The sequence below is a fragment of the Erinaceus europaeus genome, chromosome 8 (assembly GCF_950295315.1).
Source record: "Erinaceus europaeus chromosome 8, mEriEur2.1, whole genome shotgun sequence".
Taxonomy (NCBI): Eukaryota; Metazoa; Chordata; class Mammalia; order Eulipotyphla; family Erinaceidae; genus Erinaceus; species Erinaceus europaeus.
In genome coordinates, this window is record NC_080169.1 from 56,203,656 (window position 1) to 56,228,272 (window position 24,617).

General features: G+C 37.9%; 1 protein-coding gene across 4 annotated transcripts in view; it reads right to left on the reverse strand.

The window, feature by feature from the left end:
• The window catches only part of CDK14 (cyclin dependent kinase 14), a 722,913-nt gene that overhangs the window by 283,603 nt on the left and 414,693 nt on the right, over positions 1-24,617 (reverse strand). The window lies entirely within an intron of this gene.

A 24,617-nucleotide genomic window follows, 5' to 3' on the forward strand; every position in this document is an offset into this window, starting at 1 on the left:
ACAGGAAACAAAAGCATTACATGTAGATCTGAAGCATTTCTATCATAAATGATGAGTCAGGAGAAAAGAGGCACAAAGCACAAGGACCGGCAGAAGGATCCAGGTTCGAGCCCCCGGCTCCCCACCTGTAGGGGAGTCGCTTCACAGGTGGTGAAGCAGGTCTGCAGGTGTCTAACTTTGTCTCTCCTTCTCTGTCTTCTGCTCCTCTCTCCATTTCTCTCTGTCCTATCTAACAATGACATCAATAACAACAATAATAACTACAACGATAAAACAAGGGCAACAAAAAAGGAATAAATAAATAAATATTAAAAAGGTATAAAGAGAATGTAATTTTGTTTACAATTGAGCTAGAATAAAAAGATTAAATATCAGGTTGTCAGAAAAGTGACTTTTTTCTGTTTTCCTATTCATCTTGACATTTCTTTTTTTAAAAAAATATTTATTTATTCCCTTTTGTTGTCCTTGCTTTCTTTTATTATTGCAGTTATTATTGTTGTCGCTGTTGTGACTCCCCTGCAGGTGGGGAGCCGGGGCTCAAACCGGGATCCTTACGCTGGCCCTTGTGCTTTGTGCCACCTGCATTTAACCTGCTGTGCTATCACCCGACTCCCCATCATTTATGGCATTTAAGATAACCCAATAGATAACTTAACAAGGAAGGTGAAACAACTTTACAAGAAAACTATAGTACACTGTTAAAGGGAAGCAATTACAGAAGCCAGACCACCCACCTACTGTACTCCACAAAGATCCTGGGTCCTTACTCCCAGAGAGATAAAGAATAGGGAAGCTATCAAATGAGGGAATTGGATATGAAGTTCTGGGGGCGGGGGCCAGGCGATGGTGCACCTGGTTGAGCGCACACACTACAGTGGGAAAGACCTGGGTTCAAGCCCCTGGTCCCCACCTGCAGGGGGAAAGCTTCACTAGTGTTGAAGCTGGGCTGCAGGTATCTCTCTGACTACTTCCCTTTCTACCTTCCTCTCCCAATTTCTCTCTGTCTCTATCCGGTAATAAATTTAAATAAAGAAATAAATTGAATAATTTTTTTAAAGTTCTGGGAGTGGACATTGTGTGGAAATGTACCCATCTTAGCCTATAGTCTTGTCAATATTTCCAATTTTATAAATAAAAATTTAAAAATAAAATAAAAGAAGTAAGGACACAAAGAAATGGAAATGTGTGTCCTGTCCATGGATAAGAAGAAAACACTGTTGAATGACTATCTTATCTGTAACAATCTATAGATTCAATGCAGTCCTTATAATAATCCCAATAATATTATTACAGGAAACTTAACAATCTTAAAATCTGTGTGTTGCCATAAAAGGCCACAAATAAAGCAACTCTTATGGAGAAGAGAAGGAAGAAAAGAAGAAGAAAAATAAAGGAAAGGAGGGAAGAGGAAGGAAAAGAATATATACATCATACTCCCTAACTTAAAGAAATAATAATTAAAATTGTATGGCATTGAAATGAAAACAGGCACTCAGGCCAATGAAACAGAGCAGAGAGCTCAGAAGTAAGTCCACACATATGTGGATGCCTAATGTATGACTATAGCATTATAAACAGTCAAAACCTGGGAACAGAATGCCTCTTAAAGAAATGGTATTGGAAAACTAGGAAATGACATGTAAAAAAATAAAACTAGGTCATCATTTAATGCCATACCATACAATAAAATTAACTGATAATGGATTAAACATTTAGACATTTAACGGAAAGTTTTTATTCTGTTTCAATAAGAGATAGAGACAGATATGAGACCACTGCTCTGCTCTAACTTATGATGGTGCTGAAGATTGAACTTGGGACTTCAGAGACTTGGGCACCAGTCTTTTTATAGCCATTCTGAGCCCTCAACTAAAACCTTACAATATATATGAAATCAGTAAATATATATATATATATATATAACATTAAAGGTATATTTGGATATTCAACTTTATTTACTTGGGAAATATTTTTAATTTTTTAAAAAATAAATTAGTAGGGGCTGGTGGTAGTGCATCTGGTTGAGTGCACATGCTACAATACGCAAGGACCTGGGTTCAAGCCCCTGGTCCCCACCTGCAGAGGGAAAGCTTTGCAAGTGGTGCAGCAGTGCTGCAGATCTGTCTGTCTGTCTGTCTCTCTCTCCCTCCCTCCCTCCCTTGGCCCTTTCTCCATTTCTATCTACCTCTATCCAATAAATAAATAAGGATAATAAAAAAATTTTAAAAATAAATGAGTATACATCAGCATCTACACATCTAAAGGAACATCCACAAGGATGTTGAGCAGAGGCCGTACAGTAGTGTACCGGGTAAAGCACACATAATATGCAAAGCACAGCCATCTGGGTTAAAGCCCCAGCTCCCCACCTGTGGTGGGGAAAGTAGCATCAAAGGCGGTGAAGCAGGTCTGCAGGTGTCTATCTTTTTTTTTCTGTCTCTCTCTACCTTCCCCCTCCTCTCTCAATTTCTCTCTGTTCTATCCAACAACAATAATAGCAGCAGCAACAACAACGGAAAAACCATGGCCTCCAGGAGCAGTGGATTTGTAGTGCAGGCACCGAGCCCCAAGAATAACACTGGGGACAGGAAAAAAAAAAAAGGAGTTGAGAAATTTGCACATCACACATCTGACAAAGGATTGGAACTAAAACTATATAAAGAAACAATACAGGTGAGTAACAACAAACAAGCCAATATAAAACATTTACAAGAGATATGAATAGACAGTTGTCTAGTGAAGACATACTGATAATATAAAGACATGAAAAATGATCCATCCCATTTATTTCTAGTAAACACACATTAAAATCACACTAAGATATAACTTCACACTTCTTAGAATGGCCTATATCTAAGAGGAAACAGATGCTGATGAGGGAATAGAGGAGAAAGAACTCCGTACACTGCTGGGAGGAAAAGCAAACTGGTGCAGACCCCAGGGGAAACAGCATAGAGAGACTTCAAACAAGTAAAAGTGGAAATACCTTATGATCCAGAAATATCAATACTATTTTTATATCTTTAGGATGTGAAAACACTATTTCAAAGAGATCTATGCACCCAAATTTTCAGAACTGCACTAGTCACAACCAAGTATGGGAGCAATTTAAATGTGCATTGAGGAATAGCTAGATGAGGCTACTGGGACACTACTTGGCAATTTCACAGAGAATCCATCCTCATGGCAGAATGGGAAGATTAAAGATTATGTGAAATAAATAAGGCAGGAGACAACTACTAATGGTTTTGCTTATGTGTGGAATATAGATAACTAAAGCAAATGAACTCTCAGAAAGAAAAAAGGTAATCAAATGGTCTCTCAGACTTTGTGAGAGCTATGGTAGCTATTAGATGAGGTGGGCATAGTTACACACACACACACACACACACACACTCTTAATATTGTGAAGGTACGTCTCTGTAAACATATTTAAGACACAACTAAATCATTAACAATAAAATCAAATTATTTAAAAATCTGCTTTTTGACACATGGCATTACAGGGGTATATTCAGTCAATTTTCTCATAATGCCATTAATATTACAAGATGTTAACCAATACACCATTATCCTACATGATGAAGCATAAAATAGGACTTAGATGGTATCTTTTTTAATCGGTTTGACATTATTCCATTTTGATCAGCAAAAAAAAAAAAAAAGAAGAAGAAGAAGAAAGAAAGAAAAGAAAAGAAAAAAGAAAAATAAACATTCTTTATCTTATTTCTTAGCACAGTTCTCAGATTAACAATTTGGTTTGGTCTCAGAAGAAAGGCTTTCCTATTTTAAAATGTCATGCACTTAAACTCTGCTTTCTAACTTCATTTATTTACTACAAAGACTTCAGATTCAGTTTCACTCACATGCAGCAACACTTGACCATAAAAACTCAGAGAGGGATCATGACACTGCACAACCTGTGCACTGAGTGTACACACAGAGGACAGAGACACAACCGGCTCACAAGGTCACCATGAGAAGAGTCTGTCCCTTTCTCACAAAGAATTCATTGGTTTGAACAATTAAAATAAGGGCCAGGGACTAGCTCACCGACCAGAGAGGACATAATATCATGTACAAGGATCCAGGTTCAAGTCCTTCTTGCAAGGGAGAAACCTCACAAGCAATGGAGCAGTGCTCCAAGATTATCTTTCTTTCTTCCTTCTCATTCTCTATTTCTGTCCTTCCATGAAGGGGAAGGGTAGGGAGGGAGTGGAGGGGAGGGGAGTGGAGGGGAGTGGAGGGGCGGGGAGGGTAGGGGAGGAAAAAATGGCCACCAAGAACAGTGGAGTTATGTTGCAGGCACTAAGCCCAGTGATAATCTTGGGGCAAAAACAAACGAACAAACAAACCAAAAAAGTAAAAGAGGCCACTACTAAAGCTCATAGAAAAATGTAGAGAGTTTCAAAGTCATCTATATTGTTAAAATATTTTATAAAGAGGGCTGTAGAGACAGTATCAGTAGCCTCTGACAGTTCATTTATTTTTCAATTTTTCTATTTTTTTTTTCTGTCTTACCAGAGCACTGCTCAGCTCTGGCTTATAGTGGTGCAGGGGATTGAACCTGGGACTATGGAACCTCAGGCATGAGAGTTTCTTTGTATAACCATTATGCCATCTACCCACCTATTTTTCTATTTTTCAACATTATGCTGGTAACTGAAATTTCCTCAAAGCCTATATGTTCTCATCCTTTAGTGTATAAGCCAGTCATGGAGAGATCTTGCTAGAAAATAATTCTGTTATTGGACACCTGGGTTGCTTCCAGGTTTTGGCTATTATAAACTGTGCTGCTATTAATATAGGTATACACAATTTTTTTTTTGAATGGATGTTGTTGGTTCCTTAGGACATATCCCCAGGAGAGGAGTTGCAGAGTCATAGGAAAGGTCCACTTATAGCCTTCTGAGAGTTCTTCAGACTGCTATCAACAGGGGCTGGATCAATTTATATTTAATCCAGGGGTCCAACAACAGATGAGTAGCTATGAAAATTGTAGTCTATATAAACAATAGAATAATACTCAATTATTAAAAACGGTGATGTTACTTTCTTCACCTCATCTTGGGTGGAGCTTGAAATAATCATGTTAAGTAAGATAAGTCAGAAAGAGAAGGATGAATATGGATGATCTCACTCATAGGCAAAAATTGAAAAATACTAACATGATGCCAACCTGCCTTCCCTGGGCAGAAGACCTTACTAATGTGCCCTGGAACTCCACTTTCCCAGAACCCTACTCCACTAGAGAAAGGTAGAGATAGGCTGGAGGTATGGATCAACCTGTCAATGCCCATGTCCAGCAGAGAAGCAGTTACAGAAGCCAGACCTTCTACCTTCTGCTCCCCTTAGAGATCTTTGGTCCATATTTCCAGAGGGATAAAGAATAAGGAAGTTTCCAATGGAGGGGATGGGATATGGCACTCTGGTGGTGGGAATTGTATGAATTGTATGCCTCTTATTCTACTATCTTGTCAATAATTATTAAATCACTAATAAAAAAAGAAGTTGAAAAATAAGAAAACAGAAAACAGAAAGCAGAACTTGGACTGGGTTTTGTGTACTGCATCCAAGTAAAAGACTTTGGGGTGAGAGGGAAGAGTTCAGGTCCTGGAACATGATGGCAGAGGAGGACCTAGAGGGGTTGAATTGTTACATGGAAAACTAAGAAATGTTACACATGTATACATTACTGTATTTTACTGTTGACTCTAAACAATTACCTCCCTTATAAAGAAAAAAAAAGTCATTCTAATCTACTAGGTTTAGATTGAGAATTGAAAGGGTAAATTTCTAACAGGCTTCTAAGCAATGCTGATGTTCCTGTTTTCAAGACCAGAAAGTGAATAGCATGTATCTAAAGGAATCTAGGCAACATTGTTTTGAAAGAAGTTTTATAATTTGGATTAATTTTCTAAACATGTGTTCAAATTCCAGTTAACAGGACAACAAAGAAACAACAGACTACAGAAATAAGTTAGAATAAATGCTAAAAGCATTCTGAATTTAACACACTGAGATATAATGCTAATTCAGAAATGTTCCACATTAATTAAGCTAATAGTTATATTTATTTAACTATGGTTCCCTGAAATATAGCATTATGCAATTCAAACTGCTGCAAACATATTAAAGCACTCATTTATTTTATCTCACTTTTCTTCCAGGGAATGTAACTAGATGAAAGAATCTTGTTTCTTAGTAGGTAAGCTTCTAAAAGATCAAAATATCTAAAATTTTGCTTTACTCTAAATAGTAAGAAAAGGTATTATAAACAACTGAGGTGACTTTTAATGTTGGCAGTTGCAGTGCTTGAAAAGTGAAAGATTAAAAAATTACATTCCACATGCCCTTGGGGACTATTGGAACAAGTGAATTGATTAAACTGTCACTCATCATTTACTGTGGTTAGTGCTTCATTAGGCACAGATAGGCACAATATATCTTAGTCAAATACTTCTTCGGCGTACTAAGTTTTTTCAAGGACTAGAAAAAAAGAAAAACAAACACCCTGAATTGTGAGTAATAGTGCATCTCAGAAAACATTCAATCTAAAGCAATAGATTTTTTTTTTTTAAGAAAAGACTTCATGATGTATTTTCCAAACTAGGAAACAAAAATTCCACCTCTAAGAAGGTCTGCTTATAAATCATTCTCATCAGAACAAAAAAAAAACAGACAAAAATCAAAGAACAAATTACAAATCACTTCTGACTTAGGAGGAAATACTGGTAGGTTAGTGGAGTTTTCCTGTTAGCATCCACATCTGACACACTTAATAAAGATGTTCAAGAAGCCCACCACCTCGAAGAAGCAACTGGCATCAATGGCCCTTAAGTTCTAAATACAATTCCTAGAGGAGCCAGAAGGGAGCACATCTAGTGGAATGCACACATTACAGCACTAAAGACTCGAGTTCAAGTCCCAGGTCCCCAACTGCAGCAGAGAAGTTTCACAAGCAATGAAGTGTTGCAAGTGTGTATGTATCTCTCTCTCCTCCTCCCCCAACATTTCTCTATCTCCCCTTTTATTCTCAATTACTTTTCCTCTATAAAAAATTAATACTTTAAAAGATAATTATTGCCATACACTTTACTATTCATATATCTATCTGTATTTCAGTATATGAATGTTATAGATGTTATCTATAAATGTGTGTACATAAACACATAGCACAGCTATGTTTTGGGGTTCTTCCATTCTCTCCAACCACTTTTATCTCCTCCTTTTCATTTTTATTTTTATTATCTTTTTGTCATGTAAGTTTTTTTTTAATTGTTCTTTTTTTTTTAACCAAAGCACTGATCAACTCTGGCTTATGGTGATGTTGGTGGTGAGGGTGGTGGGGGGTGGTGTAGGAGACTGAACTTTAAACTTCTTTGGAGCCTCTTTGTCTAAATCCTGCCCTTCTTCCCTATAAACAAATATCAGCTCTCACCAATAAAAACCCTTTTCCATGGCATGACCTATGCATCCCTGAATTCCAGGTTGTCAGTTTTAAGGGATGACTTAAGAAATAATAGTCACTTGGTGACATCTTCCCAGAGACTCCAACTGGCTCCCTCATCCATCAAGTATAAATTGATAATTTTCATGTCTGAGTTGTCTCTCTAGCTCTACCTATGCTATTAGCTTTTATGCTGTTTCCCTCTAACTTTGATCTCTCTTATGTCTATAATCTAGGACCTGATAAGGATTTAATAAGTATCTTTAATATGAATGAATGAATTGTATGAACTCATATGAGGAGTGCACACAGAGACAGCAGTAGAGACAGGAATTTGGTTTAGAATTAATATTGTTATATCCAGTTAAATGCTAAAAACAAATAAGTTCAGTAATTTCACCAAAATATCTAAACCTTAATTTCATTTATAATTCCCTTCTCAATTTCAGCAGTCTCCATGGAAACCTCTGGTTTAGCAGTACAATTTACTAGAATGCAAAAATTTATGATAGAGGGGCTTTCGGAAATGCTTAAGAAAGGGACTTAATTTTGACATGCAAAAAAAAAAAAACAACCTATATTACATGCTTGAAAATTTTAGTTTCAATGCCAGAACCTAACACTGTAATGCTAAATCCTGGATAGGAGACTTCTAACACCTTCCATACTACCACACCAATTAGAACATGTGTTTATTCGATTAGTCTGGTCAAGATAAAAAAAAGGAATAGAGATGACTTTTTCTTGTTCTTTATCCTGGAGGCACAAATGTTAATGAGAATAGAGATAAAACTTAAATAATGATTTCAAAATTAGAAATTTAAACAGAGAACACATAAGCCTCTCCTGAAAAGCTGCCCTATCACCAGCGATTATCAATGTTTTTTTAAAAATTGAAAAGTCAAAGATGCTTCTGGTAGATAATGAAGTCCCCAGAGATAATCTTTAAAACAACAGCCAGAGGTTACAGAGATAATTGAAAATACTCAAATATTCCCAGACAAGGCACATCAGGAAACCAGTCACAATACATACAAAAATGTAAATACAATGACCCTCACTGAGGATCACTATAAGCAATGAAAACGACAAATTCAAAATTTTGCTTCCAATAGTAGAGAAATCGAACAAAGGGACAATAAAAAGGAAGAAAGAGGGAGGGGGTGGGATATATGGAGATTGGGTGGTGGGAATTGTGTGGAGTTGTACCCCTCCAACCCTATGGTTTTGTTAATTTATCCTTTCTTAAATAAAAAAATTTTAAAAAGGAGAAAAAAAGTCCTCTTTGATCAGTCATTTAAAATATTACCAATGAAAGCACTTTTTTTTTTTAAGGAAAAGCTGTGAATTAGGGGAAAAAAATTGTAAGCTTTACACATCTTTAATTTGTTTATATGACAGCTGATGCAGAAAAAGAAAGTTTACTATATTTTTTCTCCTGTATATGTATTAATCTTCCTTTAATGATGTAGGACATTAGGGGAAGATTATTCATGGATAATTGTCTTCATATCAAAGCAAATGACACATTCAAACAATCTCTCTTTTTAAAAGAGAAAATAATATTTAGCTTACCAAGATGAAATCATCATATAATTCACTCTCCATAAGAAGAATTCTGAACTTACAGTATGTGACGTTGACATATTTAATGAGAGTTGTCAAATGGCATACCTAGTCATTGGTAAACCTTGATTAAACACGCTAGAATGGGCTCTATATAGATATTTGTCAATAAAATATTTTAAAATCATGTGATCTTATGATACAGGGAAGATCTACAGGCAACATCTTTTCCATCATAAATCCTCATTGTGCATTTTTTAAATTGGATAGAGACAGAAAGAAATTGAGAGGGGAAGGGGAAATAGAGGAGGGTTGAAATAGAGAGGGAGAGAGATAGAGAAACACCTGCAGCTCTACTTCACCACTAGTGAATCTTTACCCCTGCAAGTGGGGACCAGGGGCTTGAACCCAGGTCTTAACCGACTACAGTATGTGCACTTAACCAGGTTAGCCCCCACTTGCCCCCCATCCGTTGGTTTTTCTTGAAGCTTATGGACTCCTTGGAATATTTCAAAATACAAGTCTTGAAATGCAGTTGTATAACTAGACATTGTGTGTACCCTAAAATGTTAACCATCTCCCTTTGATTTCTTCAGAACAATAGTATTAGTGGGTGCTGCTTAAGGGTTGGAGACAGTTTTGCTAATCCTTAAATGTATTATGTAAGTTTTTGTAGAAAGAATGAATGAACATATTCTAGTGTTATAAGGAAGATCTTTGTAGGAAAGTAACAGTCTCTAGAGTCTAAAAGTTTTTTAAATTTTCTGTGCCGCCATCAAATGAATGTGGGGAACATGATTCCATGATTAAGCACATTTAGATTTGGAAAGGTGGATACATATAATGACCATAAGCTAAAATTATTGACTATTTTACATGATTGCTAAAAATTATGAAAGATTCTAAATTTAAAATGTTAGGATTACAGACCAGGGAGATATCTCAGTGGTAGAACAGACTTTCTATGCATGAGGTCCCAGGTATGATCCCTGGCACCACATATGCTAAAAGTCTACAAGCAGTGTACATGTTAATACTCTCAATCTCTCAATCTCTCTCTTTCTCATAAGTAATAAATACAATTTTTTAAAATATTAAAATTAAAAATGACAAGTATGAACAGTTATATAGGTGTTATAATAAACTGTAATTTGATTATATTAAGTCATAAATATACTCTGTCTTCAGAAGCAAGTATGGTAAAACCTAGCAATCTGAGAAAACTTATTTGAATTATCAATAAAGAAAATCCTTGAAAAGCTCTATAGAAAACACAATTATTCAAACATCTGACTTTTGGGATCTATTATCCCATGTGGAAATACAAAGATAAACAAAATGAATAGGAAAAGTAAGACAACTTACATGTGCATAGGAAAACATGAGACTACTCACATTCTATCTTTTACAAATATTTATTTTATTTTATTTTAATGAGAAAGACCAAAGCAATGCTCAGCTCTAGTTTATGGTGGTGCTGGGGACTGAACCTATGACCTAAGAGCCTCAGGCATGAAAATCTTTTTATAACCACAATTCGGTCTACACGGTTCCTCATATTGCCTTTAGTGATAACTGTGTGCTCATCACAGACTAAGATTAAGTTTTACATTTCTTTTTTAAAAAGTGCAGCATGGAGAATGCAACCAGGGTCTCACAATGCATGATAACACTAAAGAGACTCCCTCAGTCCGTTTTTATTATTTAACCTGCCAGAGCACTGCTCGGCTCTGGCTTATGGTAGTATAGGGGACTGAACCTGGCACCTGGAAGCCTCACTCTTGAGAGTCAGTTTGCATAACTATTATGTTATCTCCCTACTCTATTTAATTTTTTTGAGAGGTAGTGACAATAAAGAGGGGAGACACTATGACACCATTCCACCACCCAGGAAGTTGTCTTTGGTGCTCTTATATGATGCTGGAAATCAATCCTCAGACCCATGGATGATAAAGTGTATGTTCTATGTGCTAAGCTACCTCCTAGAAAATTTTCTTTATTTTCTTTTGCTTCCAGGGTTATTGTTGAGGCTCGGTGTCTGCACTACGAATCCACTGCTCCTGGAGGCCACTTTTTCCATTTTGCTATTGTTGTCGTTATTGTGTTGGTGTTATTGTTATTGTTGTTGTTGTTATTGGATGGGAGAGAGAGAAATGGAGAGAGGAGGGGAAGACAGAGAGGGGGAGAGAAAGATAGACACCTGCAGATCTGCTTCACCACTTGTGAAGTAATCCCCCTGCAGATGGAGAGCCAGAGGCTTGAACTGGGATCTTTGAGCCAGTCCTTGCACTTGGCACCATGTTTACCTAACCTGGAACGCTAGCATCCAGCCCCCCTTTGCTTTATTTTTATTTATTTATTTTTAATTTTTTAAAATATTTATTTTATTTATTTATTCCCTTTTGTTGCCCTTGTTGCTTTATTGTTGTAATTATTATTGTTGTTGTCGTTGTTGGATAGGACAGAGAGAAATGGAGAGAGGAGGGGAAGACAGAGAGGAGGAGAGAAAGATAGACACCTGCAGACCTGCTTCACCGCCTGTGAAGCGACTCCCCTGCAGGTGGGGAGCCGGGGTTCGAACCGGGATCCTTATGCCGGTCCTTGTGCTTTGCGCCACCTGCGCTTAACCCGCTGCGCTACAGCCCGACTCCCTGCTTTATTTTTAAACAAAATTTATCTGAAAGTTTCTCAGTCACTGATTTGGTTATTTAAGTTAAGTTTGACCTTCATTCTTTTAAAGTATTGTATTATTTTTTCCTACCCTACATGATATCATTTATAAGTCAAAGCAGAAGGATACTACATTTGAAGAGCAAAACTGAGAAATATAGAAATATATAGGCTTATTAATTGCATAACATAGTTTCTAAATTCAAGGAAGCTACACATACCTTTAAGTTGTATGAGGTCATACAGCAGAACACCAGTAAGTGTAAATATGATTTTAATTAAAATGCATTTCAGATAATTAAGTGGCCTGAGGAAATTTATTCAGAAGTCATAATATCACAGAAATCCCTAAAGGACAGTCTTTAATGAGCAGTATGAAGTCTACAATCAAATTCCCTCACTAATATAGTCAATCACACTGTAGTATTTATATAAGCTTGTAGTTTCTCTCCAGTCACATCTCTATTCAGTTAAGTCTAATGCAATGCACATAAGTTAACCACCCATGTTGTCACCTTCATAGGAGTATAAATTTCATATTGACTGAAATATTTCTGAATTTCACTACTTAATTTTGCTTATTTTAATAGAAAAATAGAGTAAAGCATGAGGTAACATGTTGAATTCACACATATCACAGATTCTAATAACCACTATCTTTAATACATTCATTGAATTCAAGTAATTAACAAAATTTAGGAAGTATCATTTCACATTCATTATTAGCAATTCAAAATTATGTGGATGGGCTGAGGAGATAGCACAGCATTTTATGCAACAGACTGACAAGTCTGAGACACACAGGTCCCAGGTTCATAATTTTCTTTTCAAGCTTTGTTTGCACAAACGAAACTGTCATGATTTCACTAAGAATTTAATGATATGGATTATCATAATTTTCCCCATAACAGTAAGATGCTGACAGCCAAAATCACAGATTTCAAGAGAGCAAGGACCTTAGTGCATATCTGAAGTCACAGATATTAAGTTATCAAGTGTAGGACATGAAATAGAATATGCACAGTCTGCACCTTCTTCCCCAGTGTTCATTAAGGAGTAGAGATTTAAACAAAAATAAAATAAAAGATGACGAGGTACGCATAGATACCCAAATTTCAGAAGATACAGAAGAAGGTGTAACAATATAGGTAGACCACCCAGGTTCAAGCCTGTAGTTCCAGCCTGCAGAGGGGAATTTTCACAAAGGGTCAAGGAGTGCTGCAGGTAGCTCTCCTTCTCTGTGTCTCTTTCCTTCCCTTTCTAACTCTGTGTATCACATGTAGCAAATAAAAAGAAACACACACACACACACACACACACACACACACACATTATTACCTGTAATTATGGAATAGCGAATGTACAAAGCCCTAGCAGTTACTGCGGTGGTAAAAAAAATGAATAAAAATGAAGTAAAATAATCAACAGACAAAATTATTAGGAAAAATATCAGAGATAAACCCAGAAAGAACAAAAGATTATTTAAGAAATTATATGGAAAGGTTATAAATACAACTTGACTCAATCATGGAAAATATTGACATTATAAATTGGCCCAAGCCCTGTGGAGAGCAGTCTGGAGAACACTCAGAAGGCTAGAAGTGAACATTCCTTATGACCTTGTAATTCCTCTCCATGGGATATATCGTAAAGAGCAAAAATACACACATACAAAAAGATACGTGTAGTACACCTGTGTTCATAGCAGCACAATCCATAAGAGCCAAAAACTGGAAACAACCTAGGTGCCTAACAACAGATGAATGGCTAAGAAAGTTGTGGTATATATACAAAATGGAATATTACTCAGCTATTAAGAATAATGAGTCCAACTTCTTCAACCCATCTTGGATGGAGCTAGAAGGAATTATGTTAAGTAAAATAAGCCAGAAATAGAAAGATGAGTATGAGATGACCCCACTCATAAACAGAAACTGAGAAAGACTGGAAAGAGAAACACAAAGCAGAATTTGACCGAGTTTAGAATATTGCACCTAGGATGTCAACCCTCCAGCTTAGATTTTCAGCTCCACTGTAAGGGGGTAGGAGTAAGGAAATAGATGCTGGTTGGTGGAAATGCTGGTAATATATAATCCTATTAGCCTATAGTCTTATAAATCACTATCTAATCAATGAGAGGGGAAAATAGATTAAATGTCCCAAGGTTGTTAATGCATAGATTTCAGTTCTGAGTATGTATTCCTTCAATCAAAGCACTTAATGTTACCAATTAGTAAAATGACTGGATTTCAACACTGGGATCAAATTGTTAATGCATTTTTTAAAAATATTTATTTATCTATTCCCTTGTGTTGCCCTTGTTGTTTTACTGTTGTGGTTATTATTGTTGCTATTGATGGCATCATTGTTGGATAGGACAAAGAGAAATGGAGAAAGGAGTGGAAGACAGAGAGGTGGAAAGAAAGATAGACACCCGTAAACCTGCTTCACTACCTGTGAATTGACTTCCTTGCAGGTGGAGAGCCGGGGGCTCGAACCAGGATTCTTATGCTGGTCCTTACAATTTGCGCCACCTGCACTTATCCTGCTGCACTACCGCCCGGCTCCCTGTTAATGCAATTTTAATAATAACTTTTTTTTTGAAATATTGAGTCACCTACAACCTTAGACCAAGGAGACCAGAAGCAAGGTTAGTGTTGTCAGTATATGAGATACAGTTATTTGTTAGTAGCATAAAATGACATAAATCATGGTAATGTGTTATATGGAAACTTTGAGGACTTACTCATTTTCCTTCATGTTTCTGTTGATTATAATATTTGACACTACATCTGCTGACCTCAACAAAATCAGTGCAACCAGTGCCAGCTTGATATGTTTCACTTTGGACTGTGTCCAGAGACACCAGGCCTAGGATGTCAACCCTCCAGCTCCAATGCTCCTGTGTGGCCTTTCCTAGCTCATAGGACTCCTAAATTCCATTTCGGGTGGCACACTTCCTGGTAGAGTTACAGGACTTAGTATAGACCAAAGACATGAGATAGGGTACAGGTGCACATGTACGCATAAAGTTAGGGGAAAATATATACCTTAAAAAAGTGAACAATAGTCTACGGTAACTCAATAAGTACAGCAAGCAAATAGAAAGACCCTATTTCACTTCCCTCAGTCACTCTAAGCCTGGGCCTGTCAGATAAAGTAAGGACTACAAAAGATGAATAAGGGCAAGAGACCAGCACACTTTAATGATGGCCCTTTTGGTCACTACCAGGCCACCTCATCATCCAGGGCCCTAGCCAGAGAATCCTGGAATTCCCACACAGATATAATGGACCTAGATCTCTAATAGATCCCTCTCTCCACCATCATCAGTGAGGTTACCTCCATCAGGAACAACATCATAAACCCTCCTGTGGACCTCTACAGGACCTTGCCGTCAATGTAGAACAATAATGGTAGAAACTGCTCCACTCTCCAAAGGAAGGTTGGGTTAACATACTCTGCCACTTGAGGAAGACTGATCCTGATGAGTGCAGTCTAGAATATTCCCTAATGTGACCATGGAATGTGAGTTCAGACTGGTGTGGATACAGAGGTTGCAAAGGTTCTTGTGCTAAGTATGGACAGACCTGGGCTCCAGATCAGATCAATGGAGCTTACAGTTAACAGTTATATACTTTTCTCATATTTAGGAGCTACTCTTTTCCCTGATCCAGCTTTCTAGTACTACTACCAACTCATACACCATCTTCCTAGACAAATACTACTTTCAGCCCACATGCACTGGCCTCAGACAAAAATTAGTAAAGTCATGAGCCTCTTGGAATATACCTAAATTGATTTTCTAGCTATTTCTTCCCTTTTTTGCTTCCAGGATTATCACTGGGGCTCAGTGCCTGCACTATGAATCCACTGCTCCTGGAGGCTATTTTCTCATTTTGTTGCCCTTGTTGTTGTCGTTACTGTTGTCATTGCTGTTGTTGTTGGATAGGACAGAGAGAAATCTAGCAAGGAGGGGAAGACAGAGAGAGGGAGAGAAAGGTAGACACCTGCAGACTTGCTTCACCGTCTGTGAAGCGACCCCCCTGCAGGTGGGGAGCTGGGGGCTCTAACCGGGATCATTATGCTGGTCCTTGTGCTTCACACCATGTGTGCTTAACCTGCTGAGCTACCACCCGACCCCCGACTTTCTAGCTTCTTCCAACATGAAGATCCCAAGTCTCATCTGCTATATTTTTACCTTTAGGTTCCTGATTGCTAAACAATTTGTTCTGCTTTATATCTTGCTTTTCAGCTACCAAATTGCAGATGCTACCATGATGCCTCCCTGGGATGAGTCCTAGAACCCCACCCCGCTAGGGGAAGATAGAAACAGGCTGGGGGTATGGATCCACCTGTCAATGCCCATGTCCAGTGAAGCAATTACAGAAGTCAGACACCCCACCTTTTGCACCCCATAAAGATCTTTGGTCCATACTCCCAGAGGGATAAAGAGCAGGGAAACTTCCAGTGGAGGGGATGAGATGTGAAACTGGTTGTGGGAATTGTGAATTGTTGCCCCTCTTATCCTACAATTTTGTCAATCATTACTAAATCACTAATAAAATAAGTGAACAAAAAAGAAAAAAAAAAGGGAGGGCTCAGTGGTGGCACACTTGGTTGGATGTATATGTTACAATTCTCAAGGACCCAAGTTTGAGACCTCCATCCCCATCTGCAAGAGAAAGCTTTGTGAGAGGTGAAACAACGTTGCAGGTGTCTCTGTCTCTCTTTCTCTCTATCACCCATTCCTCTTAATGAAAAAAAAATTAAAGAGAAGAAAACTAGGGAAGTATGATTTGCAGTCTTCTATATCTTTCACTGTTACAGAAAAAAAAACTTTAAAGAGTAGGAGTAGTGTGGCAATTACTAGACAATCAATATAATCATCACTTTTCTTATTTTTTCTTAGTCTTATATCATTACTTGAACTATGTTCAACTGCAGTCATGGAAAACATTAATCTTACCTATTTTACATGCAAATACAACTGTTTTTACCCTGGATATTCTGTAATTTAAATATCAGACATGGAGGCCAGGCTGTAATGCACTGGGTTAAAACCATATAGTAGGGGAGTCAGGCGGTGGCGCAGCAGGTTAAACGCACATGGTGCAAAGCGTAAGGACTGGCAGAAGGATCCTGGTTCGAACCCCTGGCTCCCCATATGCAGGGGAGTCGATTCACAAGTAGTGTAGCAGGTCTGCAGGTGTCTATCTTTCTCTCCGCCTCTCTGTCTTCCCCTCCCCTCTCCATTTCTCTCTGTCCTATCCAACAATGATGACATCAATAGCCACAACAATATTAAACAACAAGGGCAACAAAAGGGAAAATAGATATAAAAACATTTTTAAAATAAGACCATATAGTAGAAAGTACAATGACCCTTAAAAGGATCTAAGTTTGAGCCCCCAGCTCCCTATCTGCAGGGGGTTTGCTTCATAAGTGGTGAGACAAGTCTGCAGGTGTCTTTCTCTCCCCCTCTCTATTTTCCCCTTCTCTCTCAATTTCTCTCTGTCCTACCCAATAAAATAGAAAATGTAGTCTCCAGGAGCAGTGGATTCATAGTACAGGCACCGAGCCCTGGAGGGGTTAATGATGATGATGATGATAAATATTAGACACTATCTCACTTTTTATATGAATTAGCATAAGAAAGGGAAATAATGTATTATGGTGTCATTTTACAGTCGAAAGTAACTATTGTATCAATTACAAACACTTTAATAAATTATGAGTGTAACTTCAAAAAATGATGACATTAATATTTCAGAACATAATATAAGCTCCACACTGAGAGGAAGAGGTGAAAACAGAGTGGGAGGAGGCTGATGGGCATGATTTAACATTCTTGAACTGTAATCTGCATCTAGAAGATAATGTCTAATAAAGCAAATTAATAAATAAGGTACTGGTCTTATAAAAATCTATTCATTTCAGTAATTTTAGTCTTAAGTATAGTTCAGGAAACTCCTCCCTTAATTAAAAAAAGTTGTAAATAATAAAAAACAACCCGTAAAAGTTGAAAGGCGCTCAACAATTTATTTGGCTTCGTATGTTAACTCTCTTTTCAATCACCAGGTTCCAGATGCCACCAGGATGCTGGCCAGGCTTCCCTGGATTGAAGACCCCACCAATGTGTCCTGGAGCTCAGCTTCCCCAGAGACACACCCTACTAGGGAAAGAGAGAGGCAGACTGGGAGTATGGACCGACCAGTCAACGCCCATGTTCAGCGGGGAAGCAATTACAGAAGCCAGACCTTCTACCTTCTGCAACCCTCAATGACCCTGGATCCATGCTCCCAGAGGGATAGAGAATGGGAAAGCTATCAGGGGAGGGGGTGGGTTATGGAGATTGGGTGGTGGGAATTGTGTGGAGTTGTACCCCTCCTATCCTATGGTTTTGTTCATTAATCCTTTCTTAAATAAAAAAAATTTTTTAAAAAGTTGAAAGGCAATGCATATGGCTGTTTAGTAAGTGATTATATCTGAAGCAAGCAAATGATCCAACACAACTCAGAGCATAAAACAAAACTATACATATATATATATATATATGAATTCCATTGCATTGCATTTCTGTTTTGGTGTCACATTACTAATGAAATGAAGAGATCATGTAAAGTAAAGAGAAAAGTCTTTGCAGTAGGTTAGCTTTGAGTTTGAATAAGCCTGGAACCCAGTGTGTTTTATCATGCTGTGTCCTGGTACAATAAGTAAGCAATGAGTTGCATCACAGGATGGACCTGGACCTGCAAGAGGGTTCATCTGGATACTACACCTGTTTTTTGCCAAACACACAGCCTGTGTTGGTCCCCACCACAACAGAGGAAGCTTCTATACTTTAGTGTCTTCCCTTATCTCCCCCGCTCCTTTTTCTATGCAAAAACAAACAAATAAAAAACAGCTCAGCTCAGAGTTGTGAAGCTCCTGCAACAAAGCATGCAACAATTATTAAATTTATTTGTGTTCTAGGGCCTTATTTGGGGAGCTCTGAGATTCCCAAACAGACATGATGGACCTAGACCTCAAATAAATCCCTCTCTCCATTGTTATCAGTCATTCCTATCAGGAACAACACAATAGACCCCTTTTGTGGGCCACCATAGGACCTTGCCCTCAACTTGGATCAACAATAGTAGAGAATGTTCCAGCCTCCGAAGGGAGGCTGGATAATATACTCTATGCTACACCTGAGGAAGATGGGTCCTGATATTGGGGAAGCTTGGAATGTGCCTACTCATGACCACAGAATATGAGCTCAGATCTACAGGGATGCAGAGGTCACATAGGCTCCTAAGCTGAATATGGGCCCCAGATCACATCAGATCGATGGGGTTTACAGTCAACAATATTTATACCCCTTTCCCATATTAGGGAGCTACTCTCTTCCCTGATCCAGCTTTCTGGTGCTAAAATATGCCTACTAGCCATCTACAAAATGGAGAGCCCCCTAAATCTTCATCTGCACTATTCCAGCCTTTAGGTCCATGATTGGTCAACAATTTGTTTGACTTTGTATGTTAACTCTATTTTCAACCACCAAGTTCCAGGTGTTAGCATGATGCCGACCAGACTTCCCTGGACAGACAACCCCACCAATGTGTCCTGAGCTCCAATTCCCCAGAGCCCTTCCCCACTAGGGAAGAGAGAGACAGGCTGGGAGTATATATCGACCTGTCAACATCCATGTTCACCGGGGAAACAATTACAGAAACCAGACCTCCCACCTTCTGCACCCCATAATGACCTTGGGTCCATACTCCCAGAGGGTTAAAAAATAGGAGAGCTAACAGGGAAGGGGATGGGATACAGAGTTCTGGTATTGGGAATTGTGTGGAGTTGTACCCTTCTTATCCTATGGTTTTGTCACTGTTTCTCCTTTTTATAAATAAAATTAAAAAAATATTTCTGTTATATCTATTATTTTATTACTATCATTACTAGTACTCAGTTACTCAAGACAAGTTTCCATATAAAATAAATTCATATTCAATGCATGGGCTATAACAGGATTCATTTATAATGCTCTTAAAACACTGGTAAATAAACTAGAGTCCTAGGAAGCCTTATTTTTATTACACAAATTGCTATGGTTCAAGAGAGCTCATTAAGGGTGATAGTAAAACTCTGTATCAGCCAGTATGTATGATGATTAGGCTTATTTAACACAAAACAATGCTAAATAGCCTTATAATACTCAAATAATAGGCAATATCTTTTTTGATATATGCAAAATCAAATGATTTTGATGCAGACATTTTTCTATATATCAAGACTGATATGGAAATTTTTCTCCAACCACCCAGCTGCTACAATATTAAATAAATTAATTTTAATCTTAAATCAAAGCTGTAATAGAGAGAAAGGTGATTTAATATGCAATCTCATTACATTTGACAGGCTTATTTATAAATGATTTGCCCTACATTTTGACAAGCATAGTTAATATGCTAATTAACTTTTAAAAGGATGAGGAAAGGAAGTGAGTGACATTCTATCATATTTTACACACTGTCTTGGGTTGCACTTTAATTGATGACACAAAGTAGTGTTGCTATATATTGTGGTTCCTCCCCCCAAAACACTTCAATATTGATGCGATTATTTATTAGCTACAAATAATCTAACCACTCCTTCCAAAAACAAATTTCTTAAAATAATCTCAAGTGACCTGATTTTGAAAACAAATGAAGTTATTAAGCATATTTATGAGTATCCATAAAGGAAGGAAAAATACACTGAGTGCATGGATTTCATCAGCTAGAGCAGCGATCTCTGACAAGGAAGGGGACTACACAGATAAGCTGCTTTTGGTTTCTGTACTTCTTTCAATGTGGTTCTCAGTATTTGGTAAGCCTTTTTGCTTTAGTGGCTGAACGATGATTTCTTATGTCTAGATTTTTCAATAAGTCATAAAATCCAGGAATTAAGAGAAGTTATACTGGAGAAAAATTTCAATTTGCATCCTCTTTAGTTTACATTCTCCTCACAAAGGGAGACCAAGGTGTCCAGAACTATCTTTCTTGATGTGTTATCAGAACACACAGTAAAGCCACAGGCTGCTAGAGACGTGGAACAGTGAAACATAACATAACACAGTTCTGACTTCCATCACTTGCTACCAGTGCTAATGCATATGTGTCTTCATTAATATTTTTATTGCCTGTGGTGACTTAAAAAGAAAACTGGAAAATATAACACTGCACAGGGATCGCTAGATTTTATTTACTACCCTTTAACCCCTGTTGGGAAATGAACTGTTAAAATAGCTTGAAACACTGTCACCTGCTTCCCTACTGTTCATAGGTTAATATTTGCACTTCTCTTCTGTGCAGCTGAGCCATGAGTCAATTACAGTCCCATTTCTATGTCTTGGAGTACTCAGCACCAGTGTCAGTAATTATGCAAAAAAATCAGTGTCCTGTGAACTTTTCTCAAACTAGAAAAATACACACAGTTTTGCTTGATTTAAGAGATAATGACTTTTAGAAAATGCCTTGAAATGAAATCAGATTCAGGATGACAGGCATAGCACAGACATAACTCAGACTTCAGAGCTTAAAAATTAAGAGTCAGTAAGAACAGGAAACTACTCAAGCATTACACACTTAATGTTTGCTTTTGGAGATAAATAACCTTAGCACACAGACTAAAGGGCATTTGGGTCTACTATTTTGTATCAGTTTTTATCCCATCCACTTAAAATGACAGCCTTCCTATATGCTTCCTTCCTATTTAAAGTAGATTGGTAGAAAACATTCATGTCTTCTTCTTTAAATGAATGAAATAGCACACACACACACACACATACATACACACACACAAATACATACACACACACACACACACACACACACAAAAGGGGAGGCATGAACTGACAATCACTTATTATACATCAGACACCCATTGATAAGTCATAATCGCTATAGTGCTTTGTCCTCTAGAGAGCACTTTCAAGACTTTGGGGGAAAAATAGGCACTGTTGCATAAAATAATAGTTTCTCCGGATTAGGAAGGTAGACTTTTTTTATTTTATTATTATTATTAGAAAGGAATCTACTATGATTGCAATGAAATCTGGGCTGGGTTATGACTGACAAGAACATTGCATTATAACTGAATTGTCAAGCACTGAACCAAAACTATGAGCCATGAATATTTCCACACTATGTCCTGAACTGACCTCATTAATAGGTACCTAGAATTTCTCAAAAAATAAAATAAAATGTCCCATAACTCAAGAATATTAAATAGTAACAGTAGACAACCTGACCTCAACTATAAGGAAGGGAAGAGAGGGGTGTGAGTAAATTAATCACTCACATCCTGAGATTGTCATTGATTTTTATTTTCAAACTTTCCCTCCATCACAACTAGTGTTCTAAATGTCTATTTTGCTCAAGTTCCAGTCTGGACTTGAGGGGAAAAAAATGTAATTCTGTAAACGACTATCCAAAATAACCAAACGAAACAAATAATAAAACAAACAACAACAACAACAAAACAGCCAAGAAGATGAAAAAATGAGTTAGCCTGCCCCTCAAAGATATCATTTCAGTGACTTGGAATAGAACACTAGAAAAATTATGACAATAGCATTCCAGTTATTTGATGACACAGATTTTTTTTTTTCTGTCTCCAGGTTTATCACTGGGACTCGATACCTGCACTATGAATCCACTGCTCCTGGAGGCCATTTTTTCCCCTTTTGTTGCCCTTGTTTATCATTGTTGTTATTATTGTTCTTGTTGTTGTTATTGCTGTTGTTGTTGTTGGCTAGGACAGAGAGAAATCGAGAGCGGAAGGGAGACAGAGGGGGAGAGAAAGATAAACACCTGCAGACCCGCTTCTTTGCTTGTGAAATGACCCCCTGCAGGTAGAGAGCCCGGGGCTCAAACCAGGATCCTTACTCCAATCCTTGTGCTTCGCCATGTGCACTTAACCTACTGTGCTACCACCCGGCCTCCTATGACTCAGATTCTTTAATAATGCTATGGAAAACTATAGATTTGCAAATTATAAAATAAATCCATGGGTAAACAAAACATTACATATATTTTCAGTGGTTTAACATATCCTGAATCCTATGCCTAGGAGCACTGTTGGAATTCAAATTAAGATAAGTTTTACTTTTCCTTGTATCTCACGGAATTTGATATTGCACCATAAATTTGTGCATCAAAAACATTAAGTAGCCACAGAAATAGTCCACAGAATAGACCAGGTATTATACCATGCACACAGTTCAAGCTTAAGCCTTCACACCGTGAGGCACAAGGGAAAGCTCAGGAATTATGATGTCTCTCTTTCCCTCTCTATTTCTGTCTGAATGAAAGTGTCTCAGGAGCATATGTTCACACGTATCCGTAAACTACTGCAAAATATATACCTGAAAGCAGAAGTACACTAGAGTTTGCAGTGAGTATCCCCCTAACACTTCCTCTCCACTATTCCAAGCTTTGGGTCCATGATTGCTCAACAACTTGTTTGGCTTCGTATGTTAACTCTCTTTTCAGTCACCGGGTTCCAGATGTCATCAGGATGCAGGCCAGGCTTCCCTGGATTGAAGACCCCACCAATGTGTCCTAGAGCTCCGTTTCCCCAGAGACCCACCCTACTAGGGAAAGAGAGAGGCAGACTGGGAGTATGGACCGACCAGTCAATGTCCATGTTCAGCGGGGAAGCAATTACAGAAGCCAGACCTTCTACCTTCTGCAACCCTCAACGACCCTGGGTCCATGCTCCCAGAGGGATAGAGAATGGGAAAGCTATCAGGGGAGGGGGTGGGATATGGAGAATGGGTGATGGGAATTGTGTGGAATTGTACCCCTCCTACCCTATGGTTTTGTTAATTAATACTTTCTTAAATTAAAAAAAAAAGAAAAGAAAAAGTGTCTCAGAAAAGGTTAAACTATCTTGAGTCCAGAATCCACAAAACAAACAACCTCCCCACATCAAAAAGAAAAAAGTCAAGTCTATTATTACCTACCAAATTCATTTATTTAGCAAACCACGAGATTACTGAGAGTAGAACAGCAAGGTAAAAACCAAAGTAAGTTCAAGGGGGACAGGCTGTGGCACACCAGGTTAAGCGCACATAGTACTAGGTTCAAGGACCAGTGCAGGGATCTGAGTTTGAGATCTCACTCCCCACCTGCAGAAGGGACACTTCACAAGTGGTGAAGCAGGTCTGCTGCTGTCTATATTTCTTTCTCCCTCCCTCCCTCCCTTCCCTTCCCTTCCCTTCCCTTCCCTTCCCCTTCCTTCCTTCCTTCCTTCCTTCCTTCCTTCCTTCCTTCCTTCCTTCCTTCCTTCCTTTCTTTCTCTCTCTCCCTCTTAATTTCTCTGCTCTAGCAAATAAAGAAGAAAAAATAGCTTTCCCATTAGTAAATGACATTTTCAACAGCTACTAGTAAGCTTATTTTGAATGCTAAATGAGATCATTTCCTTATATACTAGATGGTGACCACAGTAGGTGGGAACTCATCATTGTCCACTAGTAACAATTATGTATTGAATCCTGTCAGTCTCTGCGCCTCTAACATGATTTTTTGAGCTACACTATCTGTGAAAGTGAAACTACTGCATTTAACTTGTGATATATAAAAGATAAGCTTTTTCAATTCATTCTGAATAGCTGGGAGCAATTTAGAAAGGTATACTGCAATTTAGTGTCTGTTAGATCAAAAATTTCAAACAATGTATTGAGCTTAGTTATAAATTAAAATTTTTGTTTCCAACCCATGGTCTTGTTTAGAAGCATATTATTTTCTCTTTATAAAATGAAGCCACAGATTAAGACATTTATGAAGAAAAACCACCGTATTAACAGCAAAAAAAAAGTCTCTGACCCTTGTCTGTCAAGAACTATTACCAGACACTATCTGCAGGGGAGTTGCTGATCAGGTAGCCATTCTAATCATGTTAA